Source organism: Balaenoptera borealis, assembly GCF_965194805.1.
Source record: "Balaenoptera borealis genome assembly, chromosome: 16".
NCBI lineage: Eukaryota > Metazoa > Chordata > Mammalia > Artiodactyla > Balaenopteridae > Balaenoptera > Balaenoptera borealis.
Genome location: NC_138872.1, coordinates 34111906 through 34125609, shown reverse-complemented (window position 1 = coordinate 34125609; position 13704 = coordinate 34111906). Strand labels below are relative to the sequence as shown.

Sequence of the window (13704 nt, the reverse complement as noted above, 5' to 3'; positions counted from 1 at the left end):
AGATAGATTTCAACACATTTCTGGAAGGAAAGCAGACAAAAACAAGTTTAAGACAATTAGAATGGGAGCAACTTAACCAAGGTAGTAAAAAACTTACACACTGAAAACTACAAAACATTGCTGAAAGAAGACACAAATAAATGTAAAGACATCCTGTGTTCATGAATTGGAAGGCGTAATATTGTTATGATGTCAATACTATCCAAAGTCAACTACAGATGTAATTCAATTCCTATCAAAATCCAATGGCATTTTTGCAGAAACAGAATATTCATGCCAGAATGCATATGGAATCTCAAAAAACACTAAATAGCCAAAATAGTCTTGAAAAAGAGGAACAAAGTGGAGGGCTCACATTTCCTGATTTCAAAACTTATTAAGAAGCTACAGTAATCAAAACAGTGTGGTACTGTCCCAAAGACACATATAGACAATGGAATAGCATAGAAAACTCAGAAATAAACCCTCATATATCGGGTTGGCCAAAAATTTTGTTTGGGTTTTTCCATAACATCTTACAGAAAACCTGAACAAACTTTTTGGCCAATCCAATATCTGTCAAATGATTTTTTATAAGGGCTCCAAGATCATTCAATAGAGAAAGAACAGTCTCTTCAAAAATGGTGTTGGGAAAACTAGGTATACACATGCAAAAGAATAAAGTTTGACCCTTTCCTTATACCAAAATTACCATATACAAAAATTAAATTAGATTAAGAACCTAAATGTAAAGCCTAAAACTATCAAAGTTTTAGAAGAAAACACAGGATAAATACTTTATGACATTGGATTTGGAATGATTTCTTGGATATGACACCAAAAACACAGGCAACAAAAGTAAAAATAGATAAATTGGATTACATCAAAATTTATAACTTCTGTGCATCAAATGGCATGATCAACAGAATGAAAAGGCAGCTTACAGAATGGGAGAAAATATTTGCAAATCATGTATCTAATAAAGGAGTATTATAGAGAATATATAAAGAACTCTCCAGCTGAAAAACAAAAAATAAAATGGGCAAAGGACTTGAATAGACATTTCTTGAAAGATAATATACAAATGACTAACAAGCATATGAAAAGATGCTCAACATTACTAATCATCAGTGAAATGCAAATCAAAACCACAATGAGATATCACTTCACACCCATTAGGATAAGAAAGAAAGAGAGAGAGAGAGAAAGAATGGGGAGAGAGAGGGAAGAAAGTGAGGAAGAAAGTGGAGGGGAAGGGAGGGAGAGGAAAAATGTTGACAAGAATGTGGAAAAATTAGAAGCCTTGTGCACTGTTGATGGGAATGTAAAATGGTACAACAGCTATAGAGAAGAGTATGGCAGTCCCTCAACAAATTAAAAATGGAATTAATATATGATTCAGCAATTCCACCGCTGGGTATATATTCAAAAGATTTAAAAGTAAGGTCTCAAAGAGATATTTGCACACCCATATTTGTAGCAGCATTATTTACAACAGCTAAAGGGTTGAAGCAGCCCAAGTCTCCATCAGTGGATGAATAACATATTAATTGTGATATATACATACAATGGAATATTATTCAGCCTTTAAAAAGAAGGAAATTCTGACACATGCTACAATATGAATGAACCTTGAGAACATTATGCTAAGTGCAATAAGCCAGTCACAGAAAGACAAATATTGTATGATTCCACATATATAAGGTAACTTGAGTAATCAAATTCATAAAAACAGAAAATGAATGGTGGTTTCTAGGGAGTTGGGGGAGGGGAAATGGGGAGTTGTTTAATGAGTATAGAGTTTTAGTTTTGTAAGATGAAAAAGTTCTGGAAATTGGTTATGCAACAATGTGACTGCACTTTACACTACAGAGTTGTATATTCTTAAATGGTTAAGATGGTAAATTTTATGTCATGTGTATTTTATCAAATTTTTTTAAAAATTAGGATGGGAGCAAGTGGTACAGAACAGGCTATGAAAGGGCTGCCTGAAAGTGGAAGACAGTCCATCAAGGGATCCGACAGAAACCCCAGTGCAGAATCAGTACTTGGGTCAAGAAGTATACTGAAAACAAAGGAATTAACATGATTACTATAATTCTGTATGCATAAAGCTGCACATATTGTCAGCCTATCACAGGAAGAAAACTCAGTATTTAGCCCCACTGAAATAAAGGGGACGGGTTCTCTGTAGAAATTGAATGGATGCCCTGGGGAGAGCTTGACCTTCTCTTGTGGATGTTGTTGCCCAAGATGAAAAATCTCCCATGCACACTTATTCTGGCATTTTGGTTGTTAGGAGCTTGAGAGCTGGCTGTCCCCTCACACAAGGACAGAACCACAAAATTAACATAACCTACAGATAGATGTAGAATGCTCCAACTTAGTCTCTACACTCAAGAGGCATACAGAGGATGCTTACATCCAAGCCTAGAATCATAAACCCAGGCTTTCACTTTACAAAGTGAAAACCAACATCACAAATAACAAAGACCAAGACAAAACACAGAAATTACAACCCTGGAGGACCAGATGTTACTATAAGAACAAAGCAGAATTTATCAACAACACTTGAATTGATATTGATAGATAGATAGTTTGGCCATACGATAAGAACAAATGCTATGGAGAAGAAATGATCAAAAGCAAAGAAAAATGCTTATGAATAAAATTGTGACTTTTAAAAATAGAAACAATGGAAGTTTCAAAGAATGAAGAGCAAAATAAAAGTCAAAGTTATGAGTGAAAAAAATTAGATATAGAGGTCCAATGGCCAACAAATGAGTCCAATAGAGATAGAGAAAATAGTAAAAGGAAATTTTCAAATAAACAATAGGAAAATCCCCTGGGTTGAAAAAAACTGAAGATTAAGAGAGTCCAATAAACCCCCAGAAAAACAAATGAGCAAAAGCCCACACAACAAGCCCTGACTAAGGTATATTTTCAAGAAATTTCAGCACATCAATGAAAAAAAGATCCTAAAATCTTCTAAGTGGGAAACAATGCCCAGATCACCCATAACAGAAATAAACATCCTGAGTAATAAAAAACGGTGCCTTCAAGCCCCAAGCAAAACGACTTTTGATCTGTAATTCTACAGCCAATTTTATTCTCAATGGAGTGTGAGATCAGAACAAGGACATTTTGAACATATAAAGGCTCAGGAAGCAAATAGTTTCCATGTTCCTTTCTTAGGGAGTTACTTAAGGGCCAGAAGACTTAGAAAGAGAATACAGGATCCAAGGAACTATAGGACAATCCTGGAGAGAAGAAGAAAGGTAACATGATGAAATCTCTGAGCAGATCTAGAAAGATTTTCTTTTTAAAAAACAAAGATTTTTAAGGAACGTCCATACTGTTCTCCATAGTGGCTGGATCAATTTACATTCCCACCAACAGTGCAAGAGGGTTCCCTTTTCTCCACAGCCTCTCCAGCATTTATTGTTTCTAGATTTTTTGATGATGGCCATTCTGACGAGTGTGAGATGATATCTCATTGTAGTTTTGATTTGCATTTCTCTAATGATTAATGATGTTGAGCATCCTTTTATGTGTTTGTTGACAATCTGTATATCTTCTTTGGAGAAATGTCTATTTAGGTCTTCTGCCCATTTTTGGATTGGGTTGTTTGTTTTTTTGTTATTGAGCTGCATGAGCTGCTTGTAAATTTTGGAGATTAATCCTTTGTCAGTTGCTTCATTTGCCAATATTTTCTCCCATTCTGAGGGTTGTCTTTTGGTCTTGTTTATGGTTTCCTTTGCTGTGCAAAAGATTTTAAGTTTCATTAGGTCCCATTTGTTTATTTTTGCTTTTATTTCCATTTCTCTAGGAGCTGGGTCATAAAGGATCTTGTTGTGATTTATGTCATAGAGTGTTCTGCCTATGTTTTCCTCTAAGAGTTTGATAGTGTCTGGCCTTACATTTAGGTCTTTAATCCATTTTGAGTTTATTTTTGAGTATGGTGTTAGGGAGTGTTCTAATTTCATACTTTTACATGTACCTGTCCAGTTTTCCCAGCACCACTTGAGGATATGGGGAGGGGGAAGGGTAAGCTGTGACAAAGTGAGAGAGTGGCATGGACATATATACACTACCAAACATAAAATAGATAGCTAGTGGGAAGCAGCTGCACTGCACAGGGAGATCAGCTCGGTGCTTTGTGACCACCTAGAGGGGTGGGATAGGGAGGGTGGGAGGGAGGGAGATGCAAGAGGGAAGAGATATGGGAACATAGGTATATGTATAACTGATTCACTTTGTTATAAAGCAGAAACTAACACACCACTGTAAAGCAATTATACTCCAATAAAGATGTTAAAAAAAAAATGGAGAAAGAAAAAGGGAATGAATAAAAAGAGGAGAAGAGGGGAGAGAAAGACAAAAGAAGAGCATGAAAGAGAGTCTATAATATCCAAATATCCTGTATGATTAAAAGTTTACATTAACTTGAAGATATTATAAAGATACATTCTTCTCAAAAAATAATAAAGGAATTTAGAAGCTACAAGAAAAACAAAACACAATAATAAAATAATTATCACAATAATAAGAAAACTTTAAGTGGGTGATTTTAATTAATTAAATAAAATAAATAAAATATATTTGAGCTTGATGTTGAAAATATTCTCCTTTAAGTGACCCAACAGTAATACATGTTCTGAGATCTTAAATACAATGGAATTGTACTTGCTGTCACACTTGAACTATAGTTCAGTTATGGCAGTCTATATCCAAAAAATCCATTTTTCTTAGGTCTTTCAGGACATTTAAAATTTTCTCTTCCAGTTCTCATCTATTTCATTATTGTTTCTGCTTCATCCAGAGTCAGTTGTCTCACAACTATTTTTTCAGAATCCTCACCACCAGCTACCATTTTGTATTTTATTTGTCACCCTTGTCTGCAAGTAAGGCTGTAAAACATAGAATTTTCTGGGTACATTTCCATCATCAATAATATAAAGATTCTATTAGTCAAAAGGAAAGGGAAAATTAATATGTTTAGGCAGATGAAAGTTCACCCATCTATACACCACAAAATTAACTACAGATGTAGAAATAAAACTTACTGCATTACATTATAGTTTTTGAAAATTATATGTGCCGATATGAGCCTAGACCTTAAGTTTCAGAATCAAATACCATTCAGTGACTTGTCTCTAGTTCAGTGGCTTTTACATACATTATCTCACATAATCATTAAAGTAAAATAGTTCTGCATACTAGATATTATTACTATCAATTTACAGATTAAACACAGAGGTATAGCATGATAAAAGAATTGTCCAAGGCTATAAGGCTAGGAAATAACAGATTTAGGACCCCAATGCAAATCACCTGATTCTGATTCGAGGGCTATTTCCTTGTTATCACCCCCTCCAGTAACCCTTCCTGCAACAGGTTAAATTTCCCTTTCAGGGTCAGTATTGCAAGGGTGATTATATATATATTTATGTCCAACTGCTGTCTTGTCCACCTGCCTTAGTTAGCTCAAGCCCATTAGCCAAAACAGAAAGTTTTCATCGATTTTACCCAATATTAAGAAAAACAACCAAAAGGTCCATGTATCACAATGGAGAGCAATAAGCAAACATAAGCAGGAAATTAAAATTATGTCCTATAGCACTGAGAAATGCAGGAAGTAAGCACTTAATTCTTATTGACTTAAATGTCCTAGGTAATTCATTTAGCATTTTTTATTCATTTATTCAACACATACTGCCTGTAAGGTGAATCCTTGTGAAGAAGCAGCCAGATATAAAGCAGCATGTCTCTGAAGTTTCTAGATATACCCTGAATGAATAGAGATTGAACTTCTTGCTCTTTAGTACCAAGAAGCATCTGAGGACTCAGATTTCATGAACACAACTTTCTTTGAAGCATTCCAATTTTTAACTCAAAAACCAAAGAGTCATGAGTATTTAGCCTGGCGCAGTTGTTGGGGATCATTAATTAAAGAAGCATATTAGATACAGTAGAATCCAGTCTCAGAAGAGCTGTCTGTGAGGTTTGCTCTAAGATAGATCTAGATGTTAACTACAGGTGACTGCAATTAAATATGGGAAGCATGGCAAGATCTTAAGGGAAGGAGGATAATAATGTAAGATTGCTAGAGGCCTTGTCTCTTCAGAGATGTAATTAATACTGATTAACCTAAGATCAATAAGAAAAGTGTTAAGCAACTTAAGAGCAATGTCTAAGACAAAAGAAACAGAAAGACAGATCTCAAACACTAAACAAAATACTGAATCAGCTGTTAAAGATAGTATAGAACTATCAAGAAAAGAGAGCAAATTTTAAAACTACAAACAAGATGTTAGAAAAGTGATCAAATATATCAGTTATAAACATAGATGTGACATCTATTGATATCTGGTTAAATATGGAAGATGAAAGACATTTTTACTTCTTGATATATGCTCAAAACAAGGAACAATAAAACATGTTTTTAAAAACTACTTTATCTTTAATATAATAAGAAAAAGGACACTACCAGAAATGAAAACTACAAAGCATATATACCCCCAAACAGTGATATTTGGATTTTAAGGCAGAACATTGGTGAGGGGAACACAGAATCCCTCAGACACTGATGAGGAAACAGGTTTCTTGCTTATTATGGCACAATATTGAAAGGCTTGTCCAGTGATTCTCTGTTAGCAATGAAATTGAAGTCTGTGGACTGGGCCTGGGAAAAGGCAGATAATATCCCTCAAGAGACCCAACCTGAAACCAAAGAACAGCAGGAGAAGTGAAGTTGAAGGAGAAATTGCCATTTCTAATTGTGTATGACCTATCCTGGGAGTCTGGGGAGACTTTTGGAGGTAAGGCCCAGACAAGAAGGAAAAGAGAAAGTTATCCTCAAGTTACCAAACAGGGAGTGTGACTTGATGGACATTGCTCTGAGCCACACAGAAACTGAGATGTGCTCCCCAGCAAAAGATTTCTTAAAAAAGATCCAGTGAAGAGATATTCAGGAAAATAAATCTAAATAGAAATTTAAGGCTCTTCTACCTTCCTGCCCACCCTCAAAACACACTTGAAAATAGTCTCACATTTCAGAGAGAAGTAATAAGGAGAAAAGAACCAGCTATGGACTTATGAATAGAAACTGTGGAGAACAAAAAGGAAAGGAATATAAATAAAAGACAGAGGAAGAACACACAGCCCAAGAGAAACTATTTAAGGAATCAGACAAATAATCTCCATACTCAAGCAGATTATAAACATAATTTCAAAAATTCAGAAAGGCACAAATTGTACATACAGGTACTCAAATAATAAGAGGAAGAAAGAAGAAAACCTTCCAAAAAGAAGATAAAGAGAAAAGAAATAGAATAAAAGAAAATGGAGCCACTCCCTAGCTCTATATAACTGAAACTGTGAAAAAAAATTGTTTTAATTAAATTCTTTGGAAATTATCCTACAGGCATACAGCAAATGGCAAAATATTTATTCAAGAAAATCTAAATACTGATAAGCACAGTGAGAATTTGTGGCACTTGAGCCATGACCTGCTACCTTTCTACCCACCCCCAGTTCAATGTGACTGAAGCTCCACTTCAGCTCACAGTCAAGAACTACAGTATCTCTCAGAAATGTTGAAATATTGATGGCCAGCCCATCAATATTTCTCATCCCCTCCCAATTTCACATATCAGAAGCTAAACTGCAGGTGATTTCAGCCAAGGAGTCAGGGGTTTCCCTTGACTCCTCCCTTAGTAGACAACTCAGTCACCAATCATAGGACATAGGCTCTTATAGAGGGTATCCAGGGACAGCAGGCTGAGAGTACTGGGACCCTGATCACTCTCATCCCAGTTCACTCATAGAGTGGAGGTTCCAGAGAAGCAAGATGAGAAGACCAGATGCTACTGCTCTACCTAGTGTGCCACTGATAAATCACTCTAAGAAAAGAAAGACACTGTTCCCACTACCAGTTCTGGAGCAGTGGCTCAGAGAGTTACCACAGGGGAGAGACAAGCTATAAGAATAGAGAGCTTCTTGAAAGAGTATGGGAAAATTCAAGCCTAAGGTCACTCTCAAAAACAGTGGAAATTTTACTAGTAGACAATTCGGGGGAAGCTGATAGCTTCATGAGAGCAACAGATCAAACTGTAGGTCAGCTGGATCACCAGAAAGAACCAAGGAAATAGCTAAGAAGAGCCCTCCTGCAGTCAGAACAACCTCAGAGACTGGCCTAAAAAATACTCCTGAAGTGGAGTCCAAAATTAATTGAATGAGACTGTGTGCAATTTATGCCCCGGGGCATTATTGAAAACAATATGGCAATCCCTCAGCAATTAGAGGAGCCTAACAACGGTGCATAACAACAATAGTTTAAACAGATTAGCTTAACAGAGAGACATAGTTGAAAACAGCCCTCCTAAAACCACCTGTCATCAGAGGGTAACTGTGTGCATACCCGAGGCTGTACCTTTAACACCAGAGGCTTCACACTGGGAGTAGGGGGAAAAAACTTCACCAAAATTGCCCAGCCAAGTCACTAAATAAATGAACACTCAAACAACAACAAACTCTGGAGGGGAATCAATATGCAAAGTTGCTAAAATATATTATCTAAAATGCCAGGTTTTTATCAAAAACTTATGAAACATGCAAAGAAACAGGAAAGTTTATTTGTATGTACCCCAAACAAAAGGGGAAAAAATAGGCAACAGAAACTGCATGTAAAAGGGTCCAGATGTCTGACTTAACAAAGACTTCAAAAGTTTTCATAAATATGTTTAAAATGTATATAATATATTAATGTGTATATGAAGATTTAAAAATGTGCATTACAATATTGAAAGCCACACTTGAGACAAGAAGCAATACCAAAAAATCCCAATGTTTAAAATACTGTGGATGTACAGGACAACCTGATAAAATCACACTAAATGAAGAGAAAAAGAACAAAGATTAAAAATCAGGGCTTCCCTGGTGGTGCAGTGGTTGGGAACCCGCCTGCCAATGCAGGGGAGATGGGTTCAATCCTTGGTCCGGGAAGATCCCACATGCTGCAGAGCAACTAAGCCCATGCACCAAAACTACTGAGCCTTGCAAGCCACAACTACTGAAGCCTGAGCACCTAGAGCCCGTGCTCTGCAACAAGAGAAGTCACCACAATGAAAAGCCTGCGCACTGCCAGGAAGAGTAGCCCCCACTCGCAGCAACTAGAGAAAGCCCGTGTGCAACAACAAAGACCCAACGCAGCCAAAAATAAAATAAATTTAAAAAAAATTAATAGAAGTAGAAGAAAGACAAGAGGTCTATTATACATACATAATTGAATTATCTGAAGAAGATAATAGGAAAAAATCAAATAAAAAATAAGCAGAGATATAATAGAAGAAAACTTGACTGAATAAATTAGATGTGAATTTGCTGTTCAAAAAAGACATGTCATGTTCCAGGAAAAACTGATACAAGCATCAACAGTCATACCTGGAACAGTTAATGAACTTCAAGGAAAATGAAATGATAGTATGGACATCCACATTCTCTAAACCAAGTGAAAGCAAAATATAGTTTAAAAATAAAGGTATTACTTGTAAAACCCTTCAATTTAAAAATTTTTAAATAATTTCTAAATAACAGGATAAAAAGGAACTCATAACTGAATTTCTAGGTACTGGTGTAAGGATAGACAATGATTAATAGAATGGAATTTTCAAGAAATAAATAAATATTCAAGAAATAAACCCATACATCTATGGTCAATTGATTTGCTACAAGGATGCCAAGACCATTCAATGGGGGAAAGAATATTCTTTTCAACAAATAGTTCTGGAACAACTAGATATCCAAATTCAAAAAAACAAATTCCTTACCTCACAGTATATACAAAAATTAACTCAAAGTGTATCAAAGATCTATATATAAAAGCCAAAATTATAAAACTCTTAAAAGAAAACATAAGGTCAATCTTCAAGACTATGGATTTGGCAATGGTTTCTTAGATATGATATCAAAAACACAGGCAAAAAAAGAAAAAAATAAATTGAACTTCATCAAAATTAACAATGTTTGTGCATCTAAAGACATTACCAAGAAAATATAAAGACACAGAATTAGAGAAAATATTTTAAAACAATATATGTGATAAGAGTATAGTACTCAGAGAATATAAAGAACTCTTACAACTCAACAATAACAAAAAAAGTCGAAGAACTTAATTTTAAAGTGAGCAAAAGACTTTAGACATTTCTTCAGAGAAGATATAAAAATGGCCAATAATGCATGAAAAAGATGTTCAACGTTATTAGTCAGGAGGAAAATGCAAATCAAACCCACAATGATGTACCATTTCCAACGCATTAGGATAGCTAGAATAAAAAAGACAGACAATAGCAAGTGTTGGTGAGAATGTGGGGAATTGGAACCCTCGTACATTTGCCAGTGAGAATGTAAAATTGTGTGCATGTTGTGAAAACAGTTTGGCGGTTCATCAATAAGTTAAACATAGAATTATCATATGACTCAGCCATTCTACTTCAAAAGAATTGAAAACAGATGTTCAAAAAAAAGGTTGTATATGAATGTTTACAACAGCACTATCCACAATAGCCAAAAGGTGAAAACAATCTAAATGTCCATCAACCAATGAATGGATAAACAAAACGTAATATTCATACAATGGAATATTATCCAGCCATAAAAGGGAATGAATACAGATACAGTCTACAACATGGATGAAACCTGAAAACATTATGCTAAGAGAAAGAAACTAGACACAAAGGCCAATTGTATGATTCCATTTCTATGGAATAGCCAGAATTAAAGGGTATGCATTGAAGTCAGAAGGGAAGTGACAGAAGCCTAAGCAACTTTGTTTCATTTTCTTTGCCTAGAAAATCAGACATGTGGAGCAGTTTGTATGAAAGGTCCCTTTCCAGGTCTAGCATTTGTCATCATTGTATGAGTTAGCACCACTGCCATTAACAACAGTTGTTTTTTTCTTTATTTTAGGAAAGTAAGATTGCCTCATACAAGAGTTCCATTTCATGTTCTCAACCTCAAAGAAACACTGGAGGTGTGGGCAGACTGGAAAGATGAATCTCATCCATTATTAGGTAATCACTAGGCAGAGTAGTTGGTAATTTTTCTCATACGGTTTCTTCTTCCCTCATGCAAGTGCTTCAAAAAATCAACCTCTGTCTCTCTGTATCTCTCCATATATATATAAAATATATATAGTATAGTATATATGTATATATATATATATATATATGTGTATATATATATATATATATATATATATATATATATACTCTAAGCACTAAATTGGCATTACATATTACCTAATTTAAGAACCTTTATATAAGAAACTTGCCTTCTTTCTCTTCTTAATACTATTCCTTACTCTCTAAATTGCTTGAATAAAAAGGGAATATGAGCTCTGACTTGAATGGTGAAAAAAAATCACTGTTGTCTTGATTATGCACTGACTGCATAGTAGTGCAAAAGGCGAGACAGATAAGGTAACACATTTTAGCTAAATCAGAAAGTGCATTTTTACCAATTTCACTTTGATGAGGTTTCCCCAACAACACTTATCTGGTACAAAGATAGCTCTAGATTTAGGCAAAAGAGATTGTGTGCCTCTGTTTCACCCCCAAATTATCAAAATCTCAGCGAAATTGTTGGCTTTGATCAAACATAGAATGTTCACTTTTGGCTGCCTCCCGGGAAGATGACCTAGTTTGTATTTGTGATGAAGCCATGGAAAGAGCTGTGGCTTCCCCACTTTCACTTTTCAAAGGCTCTGATACTCACCCAGGTCCACAATAGCTCTCAGTTCCAACCCATTAGTTCTGAGACAACTTTACAAAGCCGCATGCGGAAGACAGAAAACAGCAGTCCAACTTTCCCCTTTGCACTATGGACAAAATAACATAGAATCATCTCAGAGGATAGATAAACCACACGGGCTCAGACTACTCAAATGATCCAGTGCATCCCAGACAACCTGAAACCAACAAGCATCATGCTACACTGGTTATTTATAAGGCACTGTCAGGAAAACAACCACCTAGAGCTCCTGGAGAAGCCCGCACCCCTGCTGCTCCCAGACCCATGCCTCACTCCACCACGTCCTCGCACCATTGTTTTGAGCTGAATGCACACAGCTCGCCGAGCTTTTCATCGGCTCTTAAATCCACTGCTGCTCATGCATGAAATATCTTTGGGTTCCATTAAAAAAATAAATGTGCTAACAAGCTGTTAAACCACATTTTACAACAAAGGCATCAAACTGATGACTTAGCTTCAAAAATATGGACTAACCAGAATAATAAAGTCTTTGTAGAACTTGGATAAATGAAGTGATTACCTCACAGTGAGGGAAATCTGTGGGGCACATCCACGTAATCAAAAAAATAAGTTCCTGATCCTCAGAGGAGAATTCAAAACACTCTGCCTTGCCTCCCAACAGTCCTGAGCCCAAAGGGTTTGGACAGGAGGAAAAACAACACAGGTACAAAAAAAGCAGCGGGCAGGGGGTGGGAGAAAGAAAGAAGTTCAGTCAGTTCTTTGATTAACAAGGCTTCTTGCTGGACTTAAGTACAAACAGCTGCCTGGACTCCAACAGCCAAACCTAAATCTAAACACTCCACTGTTTACATAACCCAAACTTAATCAAGCGACTATATAATCCACCAATTTAAAGTATCCCGAAGAGTTTCAATGTAATGTTGGTTTTCTCACAAGCCAGTCCATCAACAAGCTGTTTAAAATGCCAGCTATTCCAGCTCAGTTTCCAATCTTGCAGCATCTCTTGCTTTGCTCATACTGCAGGGCTGTTCAGGGAAGAATACTTAGATGATTTGGCATTATAAACCATTTCCTGTTATTCTTCTGTTGGCACAGTACACAGTATTTGTTTAATAAATCCAGAATCCAGATTGTATTTAAGTTTGGTTTGATAGGGTTTAGTATTACAGCAATATTGTTACTAATAAAGAAATATATTTCTTTATTCTTCTATGGTATTCAATACCACAGAAGATGTGCTCTGAGATGGATAGATGAAGGTAATTTTCATGAGAGAAAGGAACTTATGAGAAAGATACTAGAAAAAGAAAAATGCTCATGATGTTAAACTAAGGCTAAGAAGTCGAATGCCAACAGAGGACAGTGATATAACCTAAATGAGAGAAACCAGGTGGGCCCTAGGGTCGTGGAATCAGCACAGAATATTTAGGACCATGTGGCAAATTGGAGTTCATATACTCCATCTAAAGAAGGTCTATGCTATCCAGCGCCAGCCCATTTTAAAAAATAACACCTGTATTGAGATATAATTCATATAGTATGTAATACACATATTTAATGTGCACAACTCAATGATTTTTAAATATAATCACCGATTTATGCAAACATTACCTCAATAGCTTTTAGAATATTTTCATCCTCGCAAAGAAACCCTGTACCCTTTAAAATCACTCCCCATTTCCCTCCAACCCCCCTAGCCCTGGACAACGACTAAGGTTGTGTCTATAGATTTGCCTATTCTGGACGTTTCACATAAATGGGATCATACAATATGTGGTTTTCCGTGAATGGTTTCTTTTATTTAGCATAATGTTTTCAAGGACTCCAACCCATTTTTGCCACAGATATGGGCCCAATGTGGCCAGATCTTCCAAATTTTGAGCGAAGTTGGAAATCTAGATTCTTAACATGAATTTTCCCAGTGTTTCCCACTAATCCAAATTAAATGTAAAC

At 35.9% G+C, this 13704-nt stretch overlaps 1 long non-coding RNA gene across 1 annotated transcript in view; it reads right to left on the bottom strand.

Annotated features, from left to right (window-relative positions):
- The window catches only part of LOC309613080, a 28570-nt gene extending 14907 nt beyond the window's left edge, over positions 1-13663 (bottom strand). Inside the window, exon 1 of the long non-coding RNA XR_014235517.1 lies at positions 11755-13663. This is a non-coding gene — a long non-coding RNA (uncharacterized lncRNA). The remainder of the gene's footprint in view (positions 1-11754) is intronic.
- Between the last annotated feature and the right edge of the window lie 41 nt (positions 13664-13704).